The sequence below is a fragment of the Anser cygnoides genome, chromosome 5 (assembly GCF_040182565.1).
Source record: "Anser cygnoides isolate HZ-2024a breed goose chromosome 5, Taihu_goose_T2T_genome, whole genome shotgun sequence".
Classification (NCBI taxonomy): domain Eukaryota; kingdom Metazoa; phylum Chordata; class Aves; order Anseriformes; family Anatidae; genus Anser; species Anser cygnoides.
In genome coordinates this window covers 30,111,316-30,120,664 of record NC_089877.1, presented here as the reverse complement: position 1 = coordinate 30,120,664, position 9,349 = coordinate 30,111,316, and the positions used below count along the sequence as shown (strand labels likewise).

At 51.1% G+C, this 9,349-nt stretch overlaps 1 protein-coding gene and 1 long non-coding RNA gene across 4 annotated transcripts in view; one reads left to right on the top strand and one right to left on the bottom strand.

The window, feature by feature from the left end:
* Nucleotides 1–2,357: 2,357 nt before the first annotated feature.
* On the bottom strand, nt 2,358–2,869 carry LOC136790917 (uncharacterized). The gene is made up of 2 exons (XR_010831773.1): nt 2,740–2,869; nt 2,358–2,502 (listed from the first exon to the last, which is right to left on the bottom strand). It is a non-coding gene; the product is annotated as an uncharacterized lncRNA (long non-coding RNA).
* Nucleotides 2,827–9,349, top strand: part of SLC8A3 (solute carrier family 8 member A3) — a 102,139-nt gene continuing 95,616 nt past the window's right edge. Inside the window, exon 1 of one of the 3 annotated variants that reach the window (XM_066997752.1) lies at nt 2,827–2,964. The gene's annotated coding sequence lies outside the window, so the exon portion shown is untranslated. Of the gene's footprint in view, nt 2,965–3,041; nt 3,062–9,349 lie in introns of those variants that run through there. The other 2 variants (XM_066997751.1, XM_066997753.1) reach the window with 2 other exon arrangements.

The window sequence follows — 9,349 nt, the reverse complement described above, 5'->3', positions numbered from 1 at the left end:
TATTAACAGCATGGTTGCCAGCAGAAGAGTGAAGCCATAGGATGCTGAAATCATGGATTAAGTTAGAAGAATGTTTTTTAATCTTACTGGACAAGGAAAGGAGAACAAAGTCTGTATTTCTTGTTCTGCTCCAACTCTCAAGAGCTCAGAGAGGCCTTTCTGGTTCACAAGAGATCTTGTCTCTCTGGGATTTCAGTTTCAGGTGATCATGGAGGAGTCTGAAAGTGAATGGTTTTTGCTTTACAAATTTTGTATTTGCTCTTGTTGCTGCACAGTGTAATTATTAAATATGCTTGTCATTCACAGAGAGCAAGAAAAGCTTTTATGAAAGAAATCATGTATGTTTAAGTATATTAGTATTTGATGGTCTTTCAGTGGTTTAGGTTAGGTAACACTTGAAACATCATGGGACCTTGGTATTCATTAAAAAACTGTGATCCAGCATTGTTTAGTGAAATGGTAATAAGCAGTCTAGTAGTTTGAGATCCCTGTATTTTATTTGCCAAAGCTCACATAAAAAAGATAGATTTATTAGTGTTAGTATATAGTGTTTGGATGCTTTCATCTCAAGTTAGTACCTTGCAAGCACACCTCTAAGACTAAGGAGATAAAAAATTTCATATACTCCCTGTTGTGATGAACATTTTCTGCCTGAACTGAGCAACGCAAGACCAGGCCCATATGGAACAGGAGGAAAGAGAGAAATGCCTGGGAGCATTTCTTAAATGTATTAGGCATGATTTTATGTCCTTAGCTGTGGAGATGAGGTGAAATGAAACGTCTGCGTACAATGAAGAGCTCCTGTCTGTCTGAAGTTATTTTCAGCTGTCAATTTGCGTGCCACCCCCAGGGCCGGTTCCTGCCATGAGCTGCTCCTAACCACCAGGCCTTGCTGCCAGGCCTGCTCTCTGGGAGCTAAGCACAAGTGGTTGTTTGGGACCTCCTGATGGGGTGCCTTGCCTCAGGAGGGTTCCCCTGTGCCAGCAGGGACCTCATCCTCCCCTTGGTGTTGGAGGAAGCTGGAGAGCCACCACCCTCAGGGCCTGTCCCCTGGCAGAGGTGCGAGGTCTGAAGGTGGCCGCCCAGAGGATGTCTGGTGTGGGCCAGCACTTGCGTCCCTGTGTCACCCTGGTCCTGGGCCACCTTCCTGCCTGGTCACTGCCTTGTTTGGGTTATCTGGGGACCACAGGAACAGCAAGGAGGGTTGGGGAGATACAGGGCTGAGGCCGGGCCCCATGAGATGTTCTGTGCTGCTGCCTCCTACTCGTTCACCCCACCTGGCAGTAACTGCATCCTTCACCAGCTGCCTCTGTCTGCGTTTCCAACTGCAGGCAGCAAGTAGCCAGACCAGAATAGGTAACTGCTCCTCCAGGTCTCCAGATCCCTTCTGTCCTAACACCTTGGGGCCAGGGGCTGCCCTGTGGATCCGTAACCAGAATGTAGCAGCTGATTTTCAGGAACTTAGAGGCTCCCAGCTTCTCTCTGGAGGATGAAATAACCCACCCCTGGGCAGAACGGCCCTACCCCATGCAGCTGTCTCAGGGGTTGTTACCTTACAGCACCTGGGTTTTGTGGCTCTCCAAGGAGTGAAAAGCCATGCCAGAAGGTAAAGCCGCTGGAGGCACATATCTGCCCATAACTGCTGTGGTAGCGGCTGGCAAAAATAGGGGGAATTGCGAGGGGAGACAAACCCATGTGCAAACACTGCTGTGTGTCTTGTGTAAGGCACAAAGCTACTCCCCTGTTCCACGGCCATGGAAACCAGCCCCCAGTTATCTTCTGCCAAAGTCAAATAGCAACTTTGGAGGCAGTGTGTATTTTTTGCCTTAAAATGACTTGCTGTCTCACAAGTTACTATTTGACTTTTTTTTTTTTAAAAAAAGGGTGGTTTCTGCAAGCGCAAACCAAAGCACATAGCTTCAAATGGTTACCAGGACTAACGCTGCCTATGTAATTACATTGCCTATATTTAATCTCACAGAAGTGTTTGGCAGATCCCTTGAATTTACGATATGCAGTCAATATCTTCTGCTCTGAGGCTCAGCTACTGTGTGTGTTCCTTCCTTTGCTTGAAATGCACAAAGTCAAGTCAATATACTTGGAGGGTAGGGTGCAGGAGCGACCGCGGCTCCATGAGTGTGTGCCTACATCTATATATACACCCATGGAGATCTCACAGGGATGTGTGTGTGCACGTTACATGCAAGACAGCTGCTCTGCTTGTATTTGTTTTGGAAAGGGTTCGCTCTGGTTTCATTGTGGCTTCCTTTAAACAATCTGAAAATCCCCCCCTGGGTTCAGAAGAATAAATATGCATGGCTTGTAATTCTGTTGCAGCTCTCGCTCCCAGCTGATAGGGTGACGTGGAGTTTGGAGGCTCGCAGATTGGCTTTTTGATTTGGCTTCTTGCTGCAGTTGTGCAAACCTCGCCGTCTCCCAGAAAACAGGCTCAGCGCTCCGCCGCGCACCGCGATGCTGGGAAGCCTGGGCACAGCCCCGGCGCTGTGAGAGCGGGGAAGCCCAGCAGATTCAGTTGCGATCTGGGGTACAACCCATTTTCTTCCCACCCCCCCCCAGGACCATCTCCATCCTCCTCCCCCTTCGCCAGCTCTCCCTTCCCTCCCCAAACTAGCCGGCACGGAGCTGAAGATCGAGGCTGGTGGATTTATCAACATTTTACGCGTGTGTGTCCCCCCCCCCCCCCTCCACCCCCTTTTCCAGATGCACCTCCCCGCTCACCCTGACAGCTGCAAAAGAGAGCACAGGTTTCGTAGCGAGCACGGCAAGTTGGACTGACATGCAGAGGAGAAGCCCCCGCACGGCGCCGGTGACTGCCCCCGGGATGCAGTGAGCTCCGTTAGGAACCGGAAGGATTTATAGCGGGGAGCCAGCGGAGCCCCCCCCCCCACCTTCAAAAATAATAATAATAATAAAATAATAAAGTCAGGAAAGCAGCCAGAAGGGGTAAGTAAGAGGGTGCTACCCCTGCTCCGTAGGGAAGGCGAGGCTGCCGCTTGGGTGTCCTGCCATCGAGTGCCTGCTCACGCCTCGCATGCGGATGGTAGGGGGGCTACGGGGAAGGGGGGGGGGTCCCCATATTTCGGGAGGGGGGAGCCCGCTGGGCTCTGCCGTGTCCCCGCGGCGGCTCTGCGTGCGTGTGCGTGTGTGTGTGTGTGTGCGTGAGTGTGTTGCGGGGGCAGCGCTTTGCGTACGGCGCCCAGCCGCCGCTGCAGCCTGCGCGCCGGGGAGGGGGCGCGGGGCCGGGGCCTGGCGGCGGCGGGGGGGCTCCGGCGGGGGGCAGCGGGGGCACCCCGGTCCCGGGAGCCCTCCCGCCGCCGGGGGGGGTGCCCCGGCCCGGCCCGGCGCTGCGCGGCCCGCAGGGATGCCGGGGGGGGGGGGGGGGGGGGGGGGGGGGCGGCGGTGCCCGGGGAAGCGCCTCTCATGCAGTGCTATAAATTTATTTTCTCATTATTATTTTTTTTTAATTTTTCATTTTTTTAAAATTTCATTTTTTTTTATCCCTTAATTTTCTTATTGCTAGTATTATTATTATTATTTTCCCCCACGGGGGGGCTGGGCCATCTCTTGCTGGGGGCCCCGAGGCCGCCGTCCCGGGCAGCTGTCGCGCTCCGTCCGCCGGTGCCGGCTTGTTTACCCCCGGTGTCAAATATAGCTGGCTGCTGCGCCAGGGCTGCCCGAAATAGGGCACGGGGCTGCCGGCGGGGCCCCCGCAGCCCCCGACGGGGAGAGGGGGAGAGAAATTACACGCACGCACACGCACGCAAGCTGGCCTAAATGTTGGGTGATTTCTTGCTCTTCCTCCCGCCCAGCCTCTCGTCAGGGCTTTATTTATTTTATTTTTTTCACCTGTGTCTAAAGTATCGCCCTGGGCAGGAGATGAAACCGTTGCCAGTGTTTTCCTTTTTGCCTTTTTAAATTATTATTATTTGAATTATTCTAAAACATGAGGATATGGGCATTTTCCCCCCTCTCCCCCAAGTGGAAATGTGGAGTAATAGTTGGTTCCCTGGCTCCGTGGTTTATTCCTGGGCTTGTCTGGGGGATTTCACCCAGAAAATACGTTTCAGATCTAAGGTGAGACACTGGAGGAACTGCATGTGCCATACACACATCCTCCCCTCCGTGTGCATATGTGTATGTTTCTTTAATCCCTCACATCTCCTCATAGAGCAAAAGGGTGATTTTCTTGAGCAGTTTTTTTATCTCTGGAGAGGACAGTGCTGGAAGACTTAGGTAACAGTCGGCAGCACCTTCCCAGCCAAGAGCACTCACCCCGTGCTCTCTGGGGGCACGGCGGGAGGCCTGCCAGAGCATTGCTGGCCTTGGGGGACTGCTGAGACACGGAGGCCTTAGAGATGCTCTGGAGGTTTGGTGCAGTGGGGAGAGGCATCGCTCCCAGGAGGCACGAACATTTCTAGGGAGTTCCCCGTCCTGCTCCATCCACTGCTGTTGCAGGCATTTGTTTGCCCTGGCGATGGTTTCGCTAAGAAAGTAATTTGTGTTTGATGCTTGCAGTCAGGCTTCTATGGTCAACTGGAACGAGACTTGTTTCCTGAGCAGGAGTAGTAATGTTAGAAAAGAGCACGTCCAGCTGCTGCCAAGGGCCAGACGGGGAAGAGCAGGAGCAGCACAGGAGCCCTTGGTTCTGCTGCTAGTGTGCGACGTGATGGGGGTACGTTGGTCACCCTCCTGTTGTAAATAAAAGGGGGTAACACCAGTCAGGGTGGGGAAGAAGAGGAATGAATGTGAATAGGTAATAGGTGCAGCAGAGCAGCCTCTTTGTATTTTTTTTCTTTTTTCTTTTTTTTTTCCTCCAAGCTAAGTATGAGTCCTGTTCTAGTAAGTCAGTGGTTCAAGCATTGCCCAGATGCAGAAGGTATAGCAGTAATCCCGCTGCCAAGGTCCTGTGTGAGGGCAGTGGAAACACAGGTGGGCTCCCAGCCTCCGTGGCAAGCCTCTGGCGTGCTGGTGGGCACATGGGTTCACGTCTCGTTTGCACAAAGCAGCTAATGATGTTTTTCAGCCCTTTATGGGGATTTGGTGAGGACAAGCTTGCCCCAGCCAGTGCGTGATGGGGTGCAAGGGGGCCTGGGCTGACCTGCTGCCACGTGTGCCTGATCCCACACGGTTTCGGAGGGTCCATCCCCAGGGAAGGGAAGAGCCATAACTGAGTGTGTCAGCACTTTTTATCGGAAAGCGAGTTAAGATGTATTTCCTCCACCAATATTTTTTAAAGTGAAGCGCTACACAGATAAATGGTCTGTCTGTCAAGGTTTTGTTTGCTTGTTTTAAACAAACAGCATCGGTCTCCTCCCCTAAGCTTCCCCAATGACCAAACAGCGTTGACAAATAGTTCCTTGTTCTTTGTTGTTGTTGTGTTTCAGATGCCTTTCATGTGCTTCAACAGTTAAAAAGATGTCTTTGATTGTCTGCCAGGTATTTTTTTTTAATCAGGCAGTAATATCTAATTCTGTATTTAAAAAAAAAAAAAGAAGGAAATTAGATTACACAGACAAGAAAAAATCTCTGTAATATGGAAAATGAATCTCTGTAGCCAGGAAATTGATAGTTGTGATGCTCTGTCTACCATTACGCACTGTGTTTAGGTATTGTGGCATAGATGAATACTATTGTTGATTTAATGTTTAGATAACAGTAACTCCTAAAGGCATCAGCCCAGCTGGGGGCCCATGTTTCTAAGTGCCATACAAATGTCTAATAAATGACAGGCTCTGTCCTGAAGAGTTTTGTGCGCTGTGAGACACGTGAGATCATAAGCTCTTCTTGGGGCACATCTAAAGCACTTTCTGCACAGCTGAGCTCGCGGTCTGGTGTTTGCTGATTTCAGTGACGTGGGGTTTGGGGCATTTAGCGAGCTTGCTGTCCCTGCTTACCTCCAGAAAGAAATCTGGGACCCACCCCAAGGCTGGGTCTCCTGCAGCGTGAAGGGCCCATTGGGCTGCTGGGGAAGTAACGTGGTAAAGGCAGTAGCTGGCTTCCCTCCTTCCCCTCTGCTTTCCTTGCCTGAATGTTTTAAACCGCAGACTCTGGGTGATGGCCATCACAGACGTATGTGTGCAAAGGCCTCCTGCTCTCAGGATTTTGCAGGAATAACAAGGCATCAAGCAGCAGCGATGTGTCAGGCCAGTCTGAAGGTACCACCACCCCCGTCTTGCCAGTGTTGCAGTGAGGAGAAGCAGGTGTTGTTCCTGCAATACGGTGTCACGGAGTAATTGGTTCACCCCATAAGACACATTTATAAACAGGTGACCAGCAGGCCCCCATGCTCCTTCAACTCTCAATTTTGTGGTAATTCTGTCTTTAAATCCGCTTGCTGGAGCCTTTGATCACACAGCTGAGCTGTCACTGATGTCTCTGACAGTTGACATCATGGGAGAGAGGGGAGCTTAGGGCTCTTAACATTTCTTTTATGATGATAGCTTGTTTTCTAACTAAACACTCCAATGAGGATTTTCCATCAGAATAAAACAGGGAGATTTCCAGAGCACTCAGATTTAGGAAGAAGCTTCTGTTTCCATTCAGCCTTTCCATTCACTAGCAGATTATTTCAAGGCTGCAAAGCTGGGCTTGCTCTATTTGCTTCTTTAGCATACTCTGCTGTCTTTTTACCTAAGCCTCCTAACTCAGGACAACAGCAGAGACAGCCAGGTCAAGAGCAATCAGAAATACTAAATATCCTTTGCTGCTGGGCATGTTTTGCATCCAGGGAGGTGTCAAAGAGCTTTAGAAACTGTAGACATACGAGACTGCATTGCCACTGCTTTCATCATCTCCCACTCCTGGACTGGTACTTGGAGGCTGTCTCAAAGCAAACAGCAGCAGTATCCAGCAGCAAGGCAGAATACGGTTTTAATCAGAAGAGAGGAGACTTTGTAGATGTGACTGGTGAGGTTGTGTGGAAGGTGACATGTCCGGGAGTGAACAGGGGCCTCCAGTGCCAGTGGTGCAGGGTGCCAGTGTGCTGGTGAAAGCTGGTTTCCTTCTCCGGGCCACAGCAGGGGCAAAACCAACGTTGGCACATGTCGACACCTCACCCTGCGCCTGGGCTGCCACTCCAGCTGGATGTGCCCTAGCTCCTCTTGATGCAAGTAGTGGTAGGAGGGAGTCTGTCACCAGGGTCTAGGCAGGCTGTGAAACCCACCCCAGGGCTCCTGGTGCCCTGTCCCACAGCTCCCTGGCCCAAGGAGGGGAGGGCAGTGCTGCCTCTGCCTTGTGCCGTTGTCGCCCTCAGCTGCTGACAGATGGGGGCTCACAGTAAAACTCTGCGAAGAAGCCCTTGTCTTGCCCTCCCCTCTGTGGGCAGTCTGGAATATTTGCTGTGGGGGCACCAAGGGCTGGATGTCTTGGTTTTCCACCTCGAGGTGTCAGTTCCTTGGTGGGAAGCAATATTTTGATGCAGAGTTGAAAGTTCACCTTAATCATCTTCCATGCTTTTGACTGGGCTGATGCAGTGACCCTCGAACATGCACGTTGGTTGGAAAAACTGCAGGTGGAGAAGTTTCTGCCTTTGTGTAGTGGGACAAGGCTGATAAATTGTCCAGCAGATGTTGCAGGATTCACTGCTGCAAGAGGCAAACTTGCCCCCGCCCATCCAGCTAATGCCCTTGCCATGCTTGTCGTTTCTATTTGGGTTTCTACAGCCTTCCCACCCTGGCTGCTTCTTCCTGCTCCTGTTCCACCCCCTGCAGGTTATTGGCACAGCAAAATATGTGGCTAGGTGTTGGATTCAGTCTGCTTTACATCCAGATCTGTTCCTGGTCCTTACTGGTGGCAAAGCCATGCAAACAGTTATGCCAACAAAAAGGCAAGAGGTAGCGCAGAGTGGGAGCAAATGACCGGAGGTGGAAAATGTTCAGCTTGGCTTAAGAAGCCCGGCTTCCACCTGTAAAGCCTCTGCCTGAATTGCCTGAAGCAGTTAAGGCTTGGAGTTGGTTCAGCCTTGAAGTCTGCTCTTGATGAGATGGATAGTCCTGAATGCAAATTAGTTGCAAAGAAGCTAAGAGCGATGGGGTCTGCAAAACGCTTCATAAGCTATTAAGACACACAAATATCAGCGGGGGGGGGGGGGGAAGACAAAATAATTTTTTATATAAAATCTTCCCCAAAACAGGTACAGGGGTTGATCCTGGTTGAAAAATCCAATCAAACACAGAGAGTCCAGGCCAAGCTATTTCTCAGATGCAGCATGCCAAATGGACCTAGGTTCTCATTTTACTCTCATTTTGAAGAACTTCCCCTCTGCTCTCAATTCCTTCACATCCCTTGAAAGCCTCGCACTAGCACTCAGCATTTCATCAGCAACAACCTCACCACGTTGAAGCCTCCAGACCTCATTCGCAGGCCGTGCAAATGGGAGTGGTGCCAACTGCTTTATTAGGTTTGCACCCCCAAAACCCACTAGCAGGAAAAGACCGGACTCCTTGCGGAGCAGCAGTGGGCTGTTTGTGCTGCTGCCCTGTGCTTGCTGAGTGTGCTGTGATTAATTAGCCAGTATGCTACGGCTGTGAGAGCCCTGGGGGAGCTGCCTGCCTCGGGGCTAATTGGGTGCCCCTGTGTGAGGACCTGAGTGCCAGGGTGAGATGGAGGTCTCGATGTTGTTGTCTTGAAGGTAAAATGCAAGCTGGATCTCTCAGTGTGGGCTTTTCTTTTGTAAAGAATCCTGATGAGGGATAATGACATGCTGCTGCTTTTGTTTTGGCAGCCCCCAGACAGGAGTGAGCCTTTCAAAACTTGGGTGATATGAGATAAGCATAGAGGATGCTGCTGGAGTTCAGTGTGGTGGAGAATCCTCCTGTCTGGGCATCCCGGAGATGGGTGCACTAGAAGATGCCCTCACTTTAATTACCGCCTGCTCTGACTCTTTATGCATCATCTTTCCCTTCAATTTCAACCTTACAGAGTAGTTTCAGGTTCACTTCTTGTAGTAAATGTTTCCTTTTCCCTAACTTAAATAATCCATCTCCCCAAACCTGACCTGACAGATGTTTCCCCTGCAGTGACCCTGCGCACGCAGCACACTTCATGAAACCCTGGCTTCCGTGGGGAAACGCAGCACCAGCAGTGACCCTGCTGGTGTCCCAGCTAAAAATAAAGCCTGTCCCTCCTGGCAGTGTTGGGGTTTGCTTTTAAGTAGGTAGGCAGTTTTGCCCATTGGCTGCACGGTGCTCTTGTGCCAGGCAGAAGGCACAGCTTAACCTTCAGAGCACAGCGGAGCTGCCTTCCCTCTGGGGAATCGCACCAGGAGACTGAAGGTGAGAAGATGCTCAGCTACGCTGGGTGTGCCTCTGTCACTCCCACAAGACTGCCA